The sequence below is a fragment of the Drosophila takahashii genome, chromosome 3R (assembly GCF_030179915.1).
Source record: "Drosophila takahashii strain IR98-3 E-12201 chromosome 3R, DtakHiC1v2, whole genome shotgun sequence".
Classification (NCBI taxonomy): domain Eukaryota; kingdom Metazoa; phylum Arthropoda; class Insecta; order Diptera; family Drosophilidae; genus Drosophila; species Drosophila takahashii.
The window spans coordinates 3,009,935-3,027,029 of NC_091681.1; the positions used below are offsets into that span (position 1 = coordinate 3,009,935).

General features: G+C 32.4%; 1 protein-coding gene across 3 annotated transcripts in view; it reads right to left on the minus strand.

Moving 5' to 3' along the window:
- The window catches only part of AGO3 (Argonaute 3), a 312,574-nt gene extending 301,634 nt beyond the window's left edge, over window positions 1-10,940 (minus strand). The window contains exon 1 of one of the 3 annotated variants that reach the window (XR_011418941.1): window positions 10,708-10,940. The gene's annotated coding sequence lies outside the window, so the exon portion shown is untranslated. The remainder of the gene's footprint in view (window positions 1-10,707) is intronic. The other 2 variants (XM_070216338.1, XM_070216339.1) reach the window with 2 other exon arrangements.
- Window positions 10,941-17,095: the final 6,155 nt, after the last annotated feature.

A 17,095-nucleotide genomic window follows, 5' to 3' on the forward strand; every position in this document is an offset into this window, starting at 1 on the left:
TAGCTTCCTTTCTTGTTTGATATCAGTTGACCTGCTGGACTTCCATCGTGGTCACCGCAAGCCGCTATAAAAAACAAGAAAGGAAGCTAGCTTCGGCCAGCCGAAGCTTATATACCCTTGCAGTTCATTCCTATTACTTAACAAATCGCAAAAATGTTAAATTGCATATTATTTCTCATTAATTTTCCGATCGTTCCTATGGCAGCTATATGATATAGTCGTCCGATTTTGATCAAATTAAAATTGAAATTCGGAAATATTTAAAAAGAGTTATATCCTAGAGTAGAAGATAATACAATAAAAACCAAAGAAGCTAGAATTTATTTCCTATTACTTTTCCATTAATTTTCCGATCGTTCCTATGGCAGCTATATGATATAGTAGTCCGATTTTTTAAAATAATTAATTCGAAATTCAGAAATATTTAAAAAAAAACATCCCCAAAAGTAGAAGGTAATATTTCAAAAAACACCGAAGCTAGAATTTTTTAAAGTTTTTTTCTTCCGATCCTTCCCATGGGAGCTATAAGATATAGTTGTCCGATCCGGTCGGCTCCGACATATATACTACCTGCAATAGAAAGAAGACTTTTGCGAAAGTTTCGTGCCGATAGCTCAAAAACTGAGAGACTAGTTTGCGTAGAAACAGACAGACGGACAGACGGTCAGACGGACAGACGGACATGGCTAGATCGACTCGTCTTGTGATGCTGATCAAGAATATATATACTTTATGGGGTCGGAAACGTCTCCTTCACTGCGTTGCAAACTTCTGACTGAAATCATAATACCCTCTGCAAGGGTATAAAAAAGGGTTCCGAAAGAATTGCCATAGCTTCGTAAATTATTCATAATTTTTCAAGAACGAACACTTGTTGTTTCGATAAAAACATGTACTATCAATAAATAATAACTTCAGTGTCATAAAATAATTGCTACACACCTGAAAAAAAATCCAAAGTTCCCCCAATTTTTTCGCTCAAAAAAGGTATATAATCCCTTAACGACCAGCTTTTTCTTGACCAAAGGAACAATAATCGCTGATGTTTATATGAGAGATTTTCTAAAAAAGCATCTGATACCATTTTATAAGAAGCATAATGTATCTACAATATTTTGGCCTGATTTAGCGTCAGCACACTATGCTCGTTCCACCACAGCGTTGCTTGACTCAAAAACATAAATTATACGTGTAAAGAGGAGAACCCCCCAAATTGCCCAGAACTTCGCCCAATCGAAAGATATTGGACAATAGTTAAACGCAATTTACAAAAGGATGCCAGAACGACAAAAACATGCAGGACATGAAGAAAAACTGAATGCGTGCAACCAAAATGATTACAAAAGAGTGTGTGCAGAACCTAATCAGCGATGTTAAGAAAAATATTCGATCAAAAATAAGCAGAGATCGTAAAATACGGTAAGCCGAATTTTTCTAATCGGGTTGAAAGTTGAAAGACCCCAAAATTGGGAATGTCTAGCTCAGGGTCTGAGCAACAACCCTTTTTTTGTTTCGTTCGAGCTCTCGGTCTCGGGTTTTCGGTTTACCGGAACACTCGGATCGGTTCCCAACTGACCGCTCGATACGAACAAAATCGTTAGTCGCTATATATTGACAGTCCATAGGTGAGCAAAACAACAAAGGGTCTCCTACAAAAGATCTTTATTTTTGTTGCTAGGATTGCTTGTGTTGTTGTTCCAGATATTTTGTGACAGGCAAGGCATTTGAAAGAGAGAGCGAAAGCGAGAGAACAAAAATTATAGGGAAAATAAAATAGAAATATATAGAGACTAAAAAAACTTTATATGAAAATATTTAAAAATGTAGATACATTTAAATATATTGAAATAACCCAATTATTATTATTATTTATTCATGTTTATATATTTCATACTAGCAGGGTCTGTAGCCCGCAGCTTCGCCTGCGGAAATTAAAATTAAAAATTAAGCATTGCTTTATCTTTGGAACCTATTTTAAATTTAAAAAATTCCTAATTCCTAATTTTTATTCTATAAACCGAGAAAAGATTTTATCAGGACTTTTTTCCCTTGATATCCGTAAAAACAAAAATATTTTGTCCTTTGAAATCTACTTAAAAAAACATGTGTTTTTCTTTAAATCTTTTTAATATTATTATGGATTGTTTGCATAAGATAACAGATGGACAAAACAGAAACAAGCAGATTCCTTTTTCGACACAAGTCCTTACACTAATTTCATTCAAAACATTAGTATTTTTTTCAAAACATATTGTATATTGTATATTAATACCTATCGAAATGAAGAAATTAGGAATGGGGGGGGGGGGGTAGGGTAGGGTAGGGTCTTTGGCACCAAAAAAAAACTACTAACTTTGCGATTTTTTCTATAAAAACTGGTTGGATGGATTTAATTTAAACCTTTTGTATATTATTTATTGTCATTTAATTAACATCCATTAATTTTTTTAACCGATACTATCGGCTAATATATCGGTGGCAAAGCGATTGCTGAAACACTATTAAAAAAAGGTGTTTTGCGGTGTTCACTGTACCTCCGCTAAAAATTATCGGATTTCCATTTTGTTTTTACATTTCGCTTAAGAATTAAAAAAACACGCCCCCTATGAATCCCATTAAAAAGTTATACGCATTCAAAATTGTCAATATATATCTATCTCCCTCGCACTCCCTTTGGCTGAGTTACGATTATTAGTCGGGACACCAACCCGAGTACAGCGTTTGCACTCCCTTTAGCTGAGTGACGGGTATTAGATAGTCGGGACACCAACCCGACTATAGCGTTCTCTCTTGTTTTTAATTTCTTATTTAAAAAAAATTTTTTTTTCGATAGGCCTCAGTCAAAAATGTGTTTTTCACCTAAAAAAATTTACTTTCGGCTTAAAAATAAAATGTTTAAAGTTAAAAAATAAAGAAAAACGCTCCCCAGGGGCGGGTTTTTTTTATGCAGAAACATATGTGACATATTTGAAAACGATCGGTTGAGCCGTTTAGAAATGCCGATGAACACGGACTTTCGAAACGTGGTTGCACGTAAGATGCACTTACGCACCTGAAGTCTACGAGGTTAGGGTACTAGATTGAGCATAACTTCTAAAGTTTTTGTCCGATTGACTTAAAACTTTTTTGTATAATCTTAATGTTAATCTACAAGGAAAAAAAAAAAAAATTTTTTTAAAAAAATGGATTTTTTTTTTTTGCAAAACCCTACCCTCCCTTAAGAAAAAAATAGATAGGATTCTAATTTGATTAAATTTACATGTTAAAAATATGAAACACTTTTTCAATTTCGGAGAGTTTTGACTATTGCTGTTTCGCTCTTACCCAGATAAATTGATGAATTTTTTTGTATGAATTAAGAGTGCAAAAATACGAATTTCAAAGCAGTACTTTATCGAAAACAAAGCAAAAAATTGCCAAAATATAGATAATCACGCCGCGTTAAGTTCGTTATTCAATTCCAAATCGATAAGCGTTTAACTCTCCTACATAGCTCTCCAACAACTAATATAATAATTTTGATTAAGATTTAAGAAATTGAAGGGAATATTTATACCCGTTACTCGTAGAGTAAAAGGGTATATTAGATTCGTGCAAAAGTATGTAACAGGTAGAAGGAAGCGTTTCAGACCCTATAAAGTATATACACTACTGGTCAAAAGAATAAGTACACACGTTACACCCTCACTTGCTAAGAGATATCTCTATAGTTATTGAGGCCAGACCTCCCAAACCTTTTTATTTGGAAAGGTTATTCTGTTCTGCAATATTTAAATAAACAATGGATACAGTAAAACCTGTCTAATCCATGTTAGCCCTACATTTGTGCGATAGGTCGGTTTTGGTTAAATTCTTAATTTTTTTATTTTTATTTTGATAGTAGATAAAACGACTAAAAAAATGAGATATGTTTCATAAAGATCGGTCAACAAATTATTAAATGGCTGTTGACGATGTGCACGATAACAAAACTGCTATATGGGCCGTTCTTTTACAAACCAAACAGATTTGGCCAAAAAAAAAATTTCACATTTTTGATTTGCCTGAAACTTTTTTTACACGTACTATTCGGAAAATAAGTAAACACGTGTATCAGGATTTGACCGAAAAAAAATTATTTTCCTAGTTAGAATTTTTTTAAGTGTGCCAAAAATTGTCAAATTTGAAAAAGTACCCTCTCATTGAAAATCTGTATCTCCGGTTATATGAATCCAATTGACTTCATGTCTTTTGCATTAATTCCTCTAAAACCTCTCCTTTCAAAATAAAATTTCTTAAAAAAATTTTTTTTTTAATTTCTTAAAAATAAAATCAAATTAAGATTTAAAAAAATTTTTTAACTATGGCCCCCACAAAAAAAAATTTTTTTTTTTATTTTAATACTTGCGCCATATTGTTAGTTACAATCGGTTTTTGTAAAAAGTTGGAGCCACTTTTAGTTTTTAAAATATCGAATTTGTTTTAGCAAGGCCTCGGCTTTTTTCTATGAAAAAACGTCGCAGCAAGTAGATCTACTCTCTCACTCTTATCGGATCCTAATGGAATTTATGTTTTCTCATTGTTTATTCGTCCTTTAACAATTGTTAATGATTAAAAGTTAAGTTTTAAGTTTTTTGACAATTTCTGAATGACAAAAAGTAAAAAGTCATTTTTTAATCAATTAAAAACTTACAACTATTTATTTAACCGTCTATTTAATAAACAATAATTTTAAATTTATTTTATTTATTATTTTTTTATATTATGTAATTTATTAAACATTTTTAAATATTTATTTTTAAATTTAAAAAAAAAAATTAATTAAATTTTATAATTTTTTATTTTTATTAAATAAATTTTTTTAAAAACTTGAAAAAAAATATTTAAAAATGTTTAATAAATTACATAATATAAAAAAATAATAAATAAAATAAATTTAAAATTATTGTTTATTAAATAGACGGTTAAATAAATAGTTGTAAGTTTTTAATTGATTAAAAAATGACTTTTTACTTTTTGTCATTCAGAAATTGTCAAAAAACTTAAAACTTAACTTTTAATCATTAAAAATTGTTAAAGGACTAGTAAACAATGAGAAAACATAAATTCCATTAGGATCCGATAAGAGTGAGAGAGTAGATCTACTTGCTGCGACGTTTTTTCATAGAAAAAAGCCGAGGCCTTGCTAAAACAAATTCGATATTTTAAAAACTAAAAGTGGCTCCAACTTTTTACAAAAACCGATTGTAACTAACAATATGGCGCAAGTATTAAAATAAAAAAAAATTTTTTTTTTGTGGGGGCAATAGTTAAAAAATTTTTTTAAATCTTAATTTGTTTTTATTTTTAAGAAATTAAAAAAAAAATTTTTTTAAGAAATTTTATTTTGAAAGGAGAGGTTTTAGAGGAATTAATGCAAAAGACATGAAGTCAATTGGATTCATATAACCGGAGATACAGATTTTCAATAAGAGGGTACTTTTTCAAATTTGACAATTTTTGGCACACTTAAAAAAATTCTAACTAGGAAAATAATTTTTTTTCGGTCAAATCCTGATACACGTGTTTACTTATTTTCCGAATAGTACGTGTAAAAAAAGTTTCAGGCAAATCAAAAATGTGAGCCAATAAAAGGTGTTCGGTTTGTAAAAGAACCGCCCATATCGTTAAAAACGAATTTCATACAAACTTGTATGGACGGGGAATTTGTATTTATGTATAGATATCTAGCGTTGTGCGATTCATGTAGTACGGTTTAAGTTGTTTACCGATCTTAATGAAACATATCTCATTTTTTTAGTCGTTTTATCTACTATCAAAATAAAAAAAAAAAAATTAAGAATTTAAAATTTAACTATTTTTTTTAAAATTAAAACCGCATGTAACTTTGGTTTTTTCTTATTTATTTCCCCTTTTTCCTTATTTTTTACGGTGTAAGTACTCATTTTTTTCCAAATCGATTTTATTTATTCAGAGTAGTATTTTTAAGGAAATTTTAGGGAATCACAAGCCATACTTAAGTGTTAAGTGTTCCTTTTAAGCTGCAAATCAGATTTTAGCATGGATGATGACTTTGAAATAACCAAATCCAGGCTTGGAAACTTTTTTGATCGTCCAATTGGCCCAGACTTCTTATAAACATGATCCTAACTTAAGATAAAATACTAACCGTAGCCCCATTCTAGATTTAATATTTTAAAATTTATAAGTAACACAAGTGTACTTATTATTTTAACCACACCAAAACCGACCTATCGCACAAATGTAGGGCTAATATGGATTAGACAGGTTTTACTGTATCCATTGTTTATTTAAATATTGCAGAACAGAATAACCTTTCCTAAATAAAAAGGTTTGGGAGGTCTGGCCTCAATAACTATAGAGATATCTCTTAGCAAGTGAGGGTGTAACGTGTGTACTTATTCTTTTGACCAGTAGTGTATATTCTTGATCAGGATCACTAGCCGAGTCGATATAGCCATGTCCGTCTGTCTGTCTGTATGAACGCTGAGATCTCGGAAACTACAAAAGCTAGAAGGTTGAGATTTCCCACACAAATTCTTGGGCTTCCTACGCCGCGCAAGTTTATTTCAGCCGAGCGCCACGCCCCCTCTAACGCCCACAATCGGCCGAATACCGATTTTAAAATGTGTTTGGCGCCCACACCTTTAAAGATTTCCGAGAAGTATAAATGCAGTTTTGTTGTGTATATTTATACCTATCGAAATGTAGAAGACATTTTTCATACGCAATCAAATAAAATGTCAAATTGGTCATATCCTAGAGTAGAAGACAATACAATAAAAACCAACGAAGCAATAATTTTTTTCCTATTAATTTGCATTTAATTTATCGACAGTTCCATGGTCTAAAGTTTATTCGAAATTCATAAATATTTAAAAAATAACACAACATAACATAATATTTCAAAAAACACCAAAACTAGAATTTTTTTTAAAAGTTTTTTTCCCGATCTTTCCTATGGGAGCTATAAGATATAGTTGTCCGATCCTGCCGGTTCCGACTTATATACTACCTGCAATAGAAAGAAGACTTTTGGGAAAGTTTCAATCCGATAGCTTCAAAACTGAGAGACCAGTTTGCGTAGAAACGGACAGACAGACGGCCAGACGGACATGGCAAGGGTCTGTCCGTTTCTATGCGAACTAGTCCCTCAGTTTTAAAGCTATCTCGATGAAACTTTCCCAAAAGTCTTCTACCTATTGCAGGTAGTACATATGTCGGAACGAGCCGGATCGGACCACTATATCTTATGGCTGCCATAGGAATAATTAACAAAATAATAGAAAAAACTGTATAGAAAGTAGGCTTTTTGATTTTTGGCAATGTAAAAACAACATTTTAGGTAGGCATACCTGCAAGGGTATATAAACTTCGGCTGGCCGAAGTTAACTTCCTTTCTTGTTGTATTTGAGTTAAGTGTCAGACCTTTTGGTGAGAAAATTTCCACAATGATCACCAATTGTGTACAACTCTTAGGTTTGTTGCATTTCATAGGTGAGTTGTCAGTCTGTAAGCGCATACCTATTTCCATGTGGCTTGGGAAAAAGGTCGCATCAAAAAAGTTGTTAGTGCTAAACAAATTTGTGTTTGGAACAATTGTGGAGAGCAAAAACGTATCACAAACTAACATTAGGGCCTGTCCATATATTACGTAATCACAATTTCGGCAATTTTTGCCCACCCCCCACCCCCACCCATGTAATCAATTCTTCATACAAAAAAAAATGCACTAGGGTAATAATATTGTGGCCACCCCCCCCCCCCCTCCCCAAATGCATATAAAAAAATAAATATACAAATATATATAAAATATAAATATATATACATTTCTCCCTTCTTTCCTCTCTTCGCTCTAAGCGCGCTGAGAGTACAACGAGAACGTTCGTTCGTGTTGATAGAGAAGAAGATTTTCGTGACGTGACGTGTCAAATTAAGTTTATTTCCTGAATATCAGTTTTGATTTTTAGTACAAATAGGAAAAACCGAATATTAAAGTGGCATAAATATTCAGATTCTTTTTGTTCATGCATGTCTCTTCTTAAAATTAAAAAAAATCGTAATATATATAAATCGATAAAAAGGGAATATAATAAGCTTTATATCCGCAATATTATTTTTTATACATGGTCTCAAACCTTTTATTCCCGTTTGAAGTTAAAAAAAAAAACAGAATGTGATCCACTGTACTACATCCATATGTACAGCTGTGAAAAAAATAATAGCACCACTAACCCAAAAAAATTTTAACTAGTCACTCTACTCACATTTTTAACTTTTTTAACTTTTCAAAAGGGGTTTTAAATAGTAAGACTAAACAAAATTTGAATATGAAAAAAAATGTTAGCTTTATAAAAGGTTTCTGGACTTATTTAGGAAAATCTATGCAAAACTGGAAAAACGTACGAAAAAAATAATAGCACCACTTCTCTAAAAATAGAATAAAAGGTAGAAAAATGACAAATGGGTAACTTAATCTTTAGTTGGCGGTAGCTAACAAGTAAATGTAAGTTTAAAGTGTAAATATCTTTTGCGATTTTTGGATATAATGACTTACTATCGATTAAACAAGTCAGGACCCTACCTATAAAGGAATTGGGGCCCAAAAGTCATGATTTATTTTCAAATTTATTCGGAAATGATTTAAGACTTTTTATATTAACTGTATAAACTGTCTTTAAAAAAAAAACTCGAAGATTTTTGGTTGTGTTATGGTCAAGCGAGTACACAAATCACTGTATATTGCTGACTGAGTACTTTCGAACTCTTTCTTTGCTATCCTGACCGTGATCCTGGCCGGATTTTATTGGTCAAAGATTCATTTAAGAAGTATTTTGTATTCAGTTTAAGCTACGAATTACTACCGTATTACTATTTACATCATAGGATGATTCATGAACGATGTATTCATCCGTATTGATCTTACTTCAAGAAGGAAAAACAGGCCTATGTTAATACTAGGTCCATGCTCAATAAATGGATGTTTTGGTACCATGTTTTTGGTAAATTTAGGTGTTTAGAAGACACATGACTTATAAAAAGGATTTCTTCTTACCCAATTTAACTTTGCCTTCACACATTCTCATAAGTTTGCGGGCATTCATTTGTAAGTTTTTTTTTGACGAGCCCTATGCCCTTGTAAATGTGTTTCGCATTTCGGATAGGATTTTTTTTTTATGTGCATGTTTTATAAATTTGTTTATTGAAACATTATCCAACTATTTAAATATTCGCTATTATTTTAAGCACGTGTTTTAGTTTAGTTTTGGCCCTGATAAGATTCTTTGTGCTTTGTGATATAACATTTTTTAAGGAGAAATGGGCCAGGACTCGGTTTTTCTGTGTCATCCTTCAAAGTTTATGCCATTCTTAATGAAGATGATCCAAAACCTAACGAATCCAACCGGTTTTAATGACCGTCTTCCATCCAATATGTTTCTTTTTTGAATATTTTTCTTTTCCGACTTGGAAAATTTTCCACATGTCGTTGTATTGCCAAATGGTAATCAATTTGATGTCTGGATATCAGGAGAAGTTAGTTTTAGTCAAATCTCATAAAATATATCCTTTATACACAAGAATATTAGCGCATCATAACGTTTTATTTAAAGAAAACGGAAGTGGTGCTATTATTTTTTTCGGCCATTTTTTGACTTTTTTTCTTTAAATCTGAAAAAACTATTTGTAGACAATACTTTCGATATCCGTATCAATTTTTTCAAATAGGTGGAATACTAATCAAGATAATAAAAAACTTCTTATATAAAAATCCCCGTTTTCCACATATTTCTTTAATATTAAGAACCTGTGACGAAGTGGTGCTATTATTTTTTCGCAACTGTATGTACAGTGGATCACCTTCTGGCAGAAGCAGCACACATACAATGAAAGAACGCATTGCTTTTGTGTGAGTGCGAGCATGCACGATTTTGACTGTGTGCGTGACGTTTTTCAGCTTGACAATGTACGTGTGCGTCGAAACGCTGCAACGCGCGGGCAGAGTATCGGCAGAGAAATTGCCTATCCCGTGAGCCCTGCGCGCTGCCTCTGCTGGCACCACTTATGTAGTATAATAAAGAAAATACTTTGATTTCAAAGAAAAACAAATATTAACGAGGTAAAAAAAGGGGAGGGCCGATTTCTCGTTTGTAAGTTAAAGTAGGGTTAAAACAATGATTTCCCATACTATTTCAAGGTTTTAACCCTACTTTAAATTTAACAAACGGACCAGAAAACGGCCATAAAAACCATTAACATACAAAAATTCTGACCTCAACATTTGTGATTAAATACACTTTCTAAAATTATCTTATTCGGCACACTGCGATAGCAAATGCCTGTGAAGGGGAGAAGGCTAGAATAGTTTGCTAGGGCTTGAGAAAATGTTAGTGTATCGTATGTACATATCTTGTGTTATAATAATTTTTCGTCACAAAACTTAATATTAGATGGTTTACAATTATGTTGATGGTGCGATCGTCACTATTTTCTTAATTAGTTAATAGATGTTTTTATTTGATTAATATTATTGAACATCTAAGAGTTACAGAAGTCGGATATTTTTACAATAAAAAATATATTTGTAATGTGTCGTTGTTTTAATCATACGTTCACGTTCACATACAAGATTCAACAAATATGTGATGAAATAGATTGATTTTGAATTTTAATTATAAAAGATTTAAATACATTAGGGGAAATACTTACGAAATAATTTCTTAAAACGCTTCTTTCACACAAAAATGACTCACAATAAAGTTGTATTCATCAGAAATAGCCCAACAGACAATTTGTGGTAAAAAAACATTTATTGCAGTGTTATCGATTTATGAACCAATTACATATTTGGGTACGTTCACCATATACAACATTTAAATATGAGACTAAAAGCCTTTTTACACTTAGGGGATTTCGTTAACTGTTAAATTATTTAATTGTTTAATGTTGGCAAGCTCTTAATCCGCAGTTTCCCAAAAACAACTTAAAAAAAAATGTTAAATGTTTGTTTAACCCTATAGTTGCCACCTTTGAAAATTCATCAGGAAACTTTTAGGGAAGCTTAAACCCAGATCCAGAATTTTTTAAAATGGACGGCTTAATAAAGTTGCAGTCAAGAGAATAAATTGCTATACTTAGGGCCGTTTTTCGTCCGTTCGTTAATTTTAAAGTTCGGTTAAAACCGTATGGGAAGCCAGAGTTAGTTTTAACAGGGTCTGAAAATTCTTTTTAAAAGATCGACGCTTTCTTTTTATACCCTTGTAGAGGGTATTATAATTTCAGTCAGATGTTTGCAACGCAGTGAAGGAGACGTTTCCGATCACATAAAGTATATATATTTTTGATCGGCACCAATAGCCGAGTCTATCTAGCCATGTCTGTCTGTCCGTCTGTCCGTCTGTCCGTTTTGCGAACTAGTCTCTCAGTTTTAAAGCTATCGCGATGAAACTTTCCCGAAAGTCTTCTTTCTATTGCAGGTAGTACATATGTCGGAGAGAGCCGGATCGGACCACTATATCTTAAGGCTCCCATAGGAAAATTCAAACAAATATAAGAAAATTCATTGTAACTTTGTAGGAAGTAGCCGTTTTGATTCTTGACTACTTAAAAACAAAATTTAAATAAGAAAGGAAGCTAGCTTCGGCCAGCCGAAGCTTATTTACTCTTGCAGATAATTCCTATTAATTTACAAATCGCAAAAATGTTATTTTTCCTATTATTCCTCATTAATTTTGCGTTCGTTTCAATGGCAGCAATATGATATAGTAGTTCGATTTTGATAAAATTTAAATCGAAATTCGAAAATATTTGAAAAGAGTTATATCCTAGAGTAGAAGAGAATACAATAAAAATCAACGAAGCAATAATTTATTTCCTATTATATTCCCATTAATTTTCCCATCGTTCCTATGGCAGCTATATGATATAGTCGTCCGATTTTTAAAAAATTTTATACGACTTTCAGAATTAGACAAAAAATGACATTTCCAAAAGTAGGATGTTATTCTTCATTCATTTCATTCTTTTATCTACAAGGGTATATAAGCTTCGGCTGGCCGAAGGTAGCTTCCTTTCTTGTTATTTAAGGTATAAAGCGAAAAGTATTTTAAATTTCCAGAGAAAGAAATCTTTGATATTTAAAACATAGCTGTTTTAGGCGTTTTTAGGCCAAATGAACAAAAATATTCTTGAAAAATCAAAGGTCGGCGACCTACAGTAATTTTAGCTATTTGGCAGGAAGTATTTAATAAATTCGTTAGGTTCAAAGTGCAATCAGAAGGTCGCCTAGATGGACGAATAGCTGGCGCACAGGATTAAGATGATAGCGTGAAGATTATGGAGCCGGGGAAAAAAGAGCATGTGCCTGCGCTGCAACGACCAATAGATCGAATCCGATCCATTCCAATCCATTGAATAAGTGTATTAATACTGCCCCTTATGCTCTTGGGCCATCCTCGGAATACTGAACTATTGCCAGATCATTTGGCATATAAAGTACCAAAACTACACGCAATAAAGTTAAATCAATATCAACAATAAATGGTTTTAATTTTTCCCGCTTCTTATAATCCTTATATCAGTTTCAGGTCCAGAAAAATGATCATGCCTGTTTAAAACTGCTGAAAAATACCACAAATGTCACTATGCGCCTACACACAAAAAAAAAACTTGGTAAAATCAACTGTAATAATTGTCAAACAGGTCCCAAACATAAAAATTGTCAAGTCTACTAAGTAAATTGTTACTCTTACGTAATTCGTTAACGTAAGGCTTACAATAAAAATAGTTAAGCAACTGTAAAAAAGGGTAGAATGTGCCCAAACCATAAATTGTAGTTCCGCACCTTTATGAGGTGTAGGATACTTGACTTGAGGCACTTGACTTCTAGCTATTGTGGAAGTATTTTAAAGACTTAAGACAGAAAATAAGTCTTAATGACTCAGAATCTGACTTGGGCTTGGCTCATGAAGGGCTAGACCCAGTTGGGAATTATAAATAAGGCATCGCAGAAGATTTGTAAAATTACTGTTGCATACTTTTATACTAAAGAAGTAACGTATGGTAACTATTGTTCATAGTTAAACCACTATTAAAAATAGTTTCAAGGTACAAAAACAAAATACACACATCCCGTAAACGTAAGTATTTTAATAGTAGTTTAACTATTTAATAGTACGCAAAGCAAAAACAAAAACATGGACGACTATTTTTATTGTTAAACTACCATTTTTTATAGTTACTGATCTATCTTCATTGGTCAATTATACCAAGCAAATTTTTTTGTGTGTACAAGTTTGTATGGGATTTGAGGCGCGTTAAACGGTAAATGGATGCAAAAGCAACGCGTCCATTTTGGAGAAAGGACCTAAGTTGAGCAATTTGGATACTTTTTTAATACATAACCCATTAATAAGGACAAAAAGTCTTATATTAACAAGTTTTCGGCTTTTTTTAAAATTATTTTTAAAAGTTTATTTAAATCCCCCTCGTGTATGTTAAGATGTGCAATTACTGCCCAAATCGGATGGTGATGTTGATATTGGAAAACGAGTGGAGGGATGGACTTAATGGGAAGAGGCTATAAAGAAGATAGGACTTATTAAAAAAAAGCACAGCAGGTGACTAATTGCTAGCAAACATTACCGATATTTGTATACCCGTTACTCGTAGTGTAAAAAGGTATATTGTATTTGTGCAAAGGTATGTAACAGCTAGAAGGAAGCGTTTCCGACCCCATAAAGTATATATGTTCTTGATCAGAATCTCTAGCCGAGTCGATCTAGCCATGTCCGTCTGTCTGTGTATGAACGCTGAGATATAGGAAACTACAAAAGCTAGAATGTTGGGATTACCCACACATATTCTTGGGCTTCCCAGCGGGAATGTGAGAAGTTGGTTTTTGTGTTCTTGAAATCCTGTTCCTTTTTGCAGGCGGCGGTGTAGGGATAGATAATTTCTGAGCGTTAAATGGGGGTGGGTTTCTGAGTAGCATCGCTATCAGGCCACTTATGCGCTGTGTGAATTCTATGGCACTACGATTATAATTCTTTTAACAAAAAAAATCACCAACTTATAATATTAAAAAACACTATGATTTACACCAAAACCAAAAATCTTGTTCTCACATTTATCTTAAATTTTTAGTAATTTTAAAATTCGTAGAAAAATATTATTAATTTTTAATCAAATAAATTAATTTAAATAATTATAATCAAAATGTCTATAATCATAATATTTATTGATGATTTTAATTTATTTTACTCAAAATGTTTACAAATAATAATAAGAATGAATGTGGGACTCAAAAAAAAATTATAAAGAAAAGCCACGGTAAGACGATTAAAATATTTGATCACATTTATCAAGGATTGCCATTAAATTACAAAGAAAACTATTATTGTTTTATACATTTTTAAATATTTTCTGTGAAATAAAATAATTTGATCGTCAGATCGTGGCCTAAGCCATTTTTAAGTGTTGTTAAAAAATAAAAATTCGTGTTGGTAGTATTAATAACACGAAAAATAATAATATACTTATAATATACGTAACTTTTAATGATTACGGTCCCTTAAAAGTATTGTTTAAACGAAATACTAATTCGGCGCCAAAGTGTGACCGAACTTTACAACGAAATTTACACCAAATGTATCTGGTATTTCTTTTGGTATTATCAAGAATATAATGCAGGGTCACATCATTTTTAAATTTTTGTTGGAAAAAGTGAAAAAAAGTGAAAATAGTTAATTTTAATCTAAAAAACAATAAAAAGGTGAGTGATAAAATAAATTTTGTCTTTTTATAATCTTTATTTCAGCGTTACAAAGGTTAGTATCACAGATATCTTCAACACAAATTCTGCATTTCAGTGACACTTGAAATGTTTTTAATCTTTACCAGTGCTAAATGGTGTGAGGTGTTCATTAAATGGTTGTATAAATAGTACTTCAGTACTAACTTAGTTGTTTAACTTAATCTAAATATCTCATTTATTTCAGCCAGGCCGACTGAGACTTCTTGGGACCAGAAGTGTTGCGCCTGCGTTTGTCATATTTAATTTTTTCTTCTCATAGTTTTTGATATAGATACCCGACATAAAACAGCTGAACAGAGGGTAAATGATCGGCCATGGCAAACCATATCCTTTAATTTTGTGCGGAGACGTAATATTGGTAATTACTCTTTTTATTATTCCTGGTCTTACATTCATATCTTAATTATTTTTGATATTTTCAGAAGACAGACAAGACATGGATACCTAAGAACTGCATTCGGCCAAGCAAAACCCGGGAATGCTTCAGGCATTAAACATTTTTAATTCCAATGCTTCGATTGTAAATATTATTAATAAATACACAAAAAAAAAAAGATTTTTATTGTGGAAAATCAAATACTGCAAAGCAGTGCAAAACCAAAACTGCGAGGGTCTGGAAAAACCAAAGCTGAAAGGGTGCGGAAAAGCAGACATTGCAAGTGGTGGAAAACCATAACTTGGTACGTGTGGAAAATCTATAATGCGGGAAGTCGAAAAACCAGTGGATTTTGTCCTGCATTCTTCTGCCAGAGATCCAGATAGAAACCTCATTTTCCCCTTACTTTTTGTGTCACCCCCGTGTATTTTGAAACCAGAGATGGAAGAAATGTAAGGGGTGAATGAGGTTTTGTCCCTTCCGCTTCTATGGAGAAACCTCTTGAAAATATGTTATTTTCCAAAGGAATTTTCCCGGTGGGTTCCAACGCAGCGCAAGTTTATTTTTGCCTAACGACCACATTCGCCCACAAACGATTTTTTAAGATTTTGGAGAAATAATGCAATGCAATTTTGTTGCGTTTATTTATACCTATCAAAATGTAGAAGAATTTTTTTAATAGGACCATTCGTTAAAAAATTATGCCCAATCAAAGTTTTATATCTTGTTTTTAATACAAATGCTAAAAAAATACGAAAACGCATACTGTAATCAATACTACAATTATGTATATTTTCCTCATTACCTATTGTAATAACCTCAAAACACTAAATCTGCGTCACGTTTTTTCACACTTTTCCATTAAACATATTCTAAACTACACCGTAAGAAAATCCACAGGAGGAGCGGATCCAATCCTGTGAATTCACTTATGGTGTGGCGGTAATACAAATAATATATTTGTTGGTCCTACTCATTAAGAAATAGAATCAAGCAGCAGTTCAGTGAAAATGGAACTTATAATTTTCGTGACCCATTTCTTTAAGATATAGTGGCCCAAATTAAGCTTTCTTTATGTGTAGTAGTTCCCTGAGAACTACAGAAAGACACTTACTATATTTAACCACAAAGCTCGAAATGTTAGTGCCTATAAGGCATAAAAAACATATACGACATATTTTTCAAATTGTCGATATATCTTGCATATTATCGACATATCTGGCATATTCCTTTGCATAAAAATGCATATTTTCGATAGATCGTTTCTATCGAAAACAAATTTAATATGGTGCCTAAATCCAAAATTTGGCGGCGGTATTTTCCGGCGTTTGAGGTTTCAATCGACACAGGTACTGTGATCGATGCAAAATCAGAAAAGTCTATTAAGCGACTACTTTGTTTTCGCAAGGCCGACTTTCGTAAGCTAAACTCCTTTTTATCTGCCTTTGATTGGTCCGATCTCTACTCATGTCATAATATGAATGATGCTAATTTTATTTATTTGTTTATATCCTTCGGCCAGCCTAAGTTTATATACCCTTGCAGATATGCCTCCTTAAAATGTTGTTTTTACATTGTCAAAAATCAAAACGCCTACTTTCTGCAAAGTTTGTACCGATATATGTACTACCTGCTATAGAAAGAAGATTTTTGGGAAGGTTTCATCGCGATAGCTTCAAAACTGAGAGACTAGTTCGCATAGAAACGGACAGTCGGACAGAAGGACAGACGGATAGACGGACATGGCTAGATGCTGATCAAGAATATATATACTTTATGTGGTCGGAAACGTCTCCTTCAGTGCGTTGCAAACATCTGACTCAAATTATAATACCCTCTGCAAGGGTATAAAAATAGTAAAAATTTAATTTGAAAGTATGTGAGAAGTGTGGTCAGTGCGACGAAGA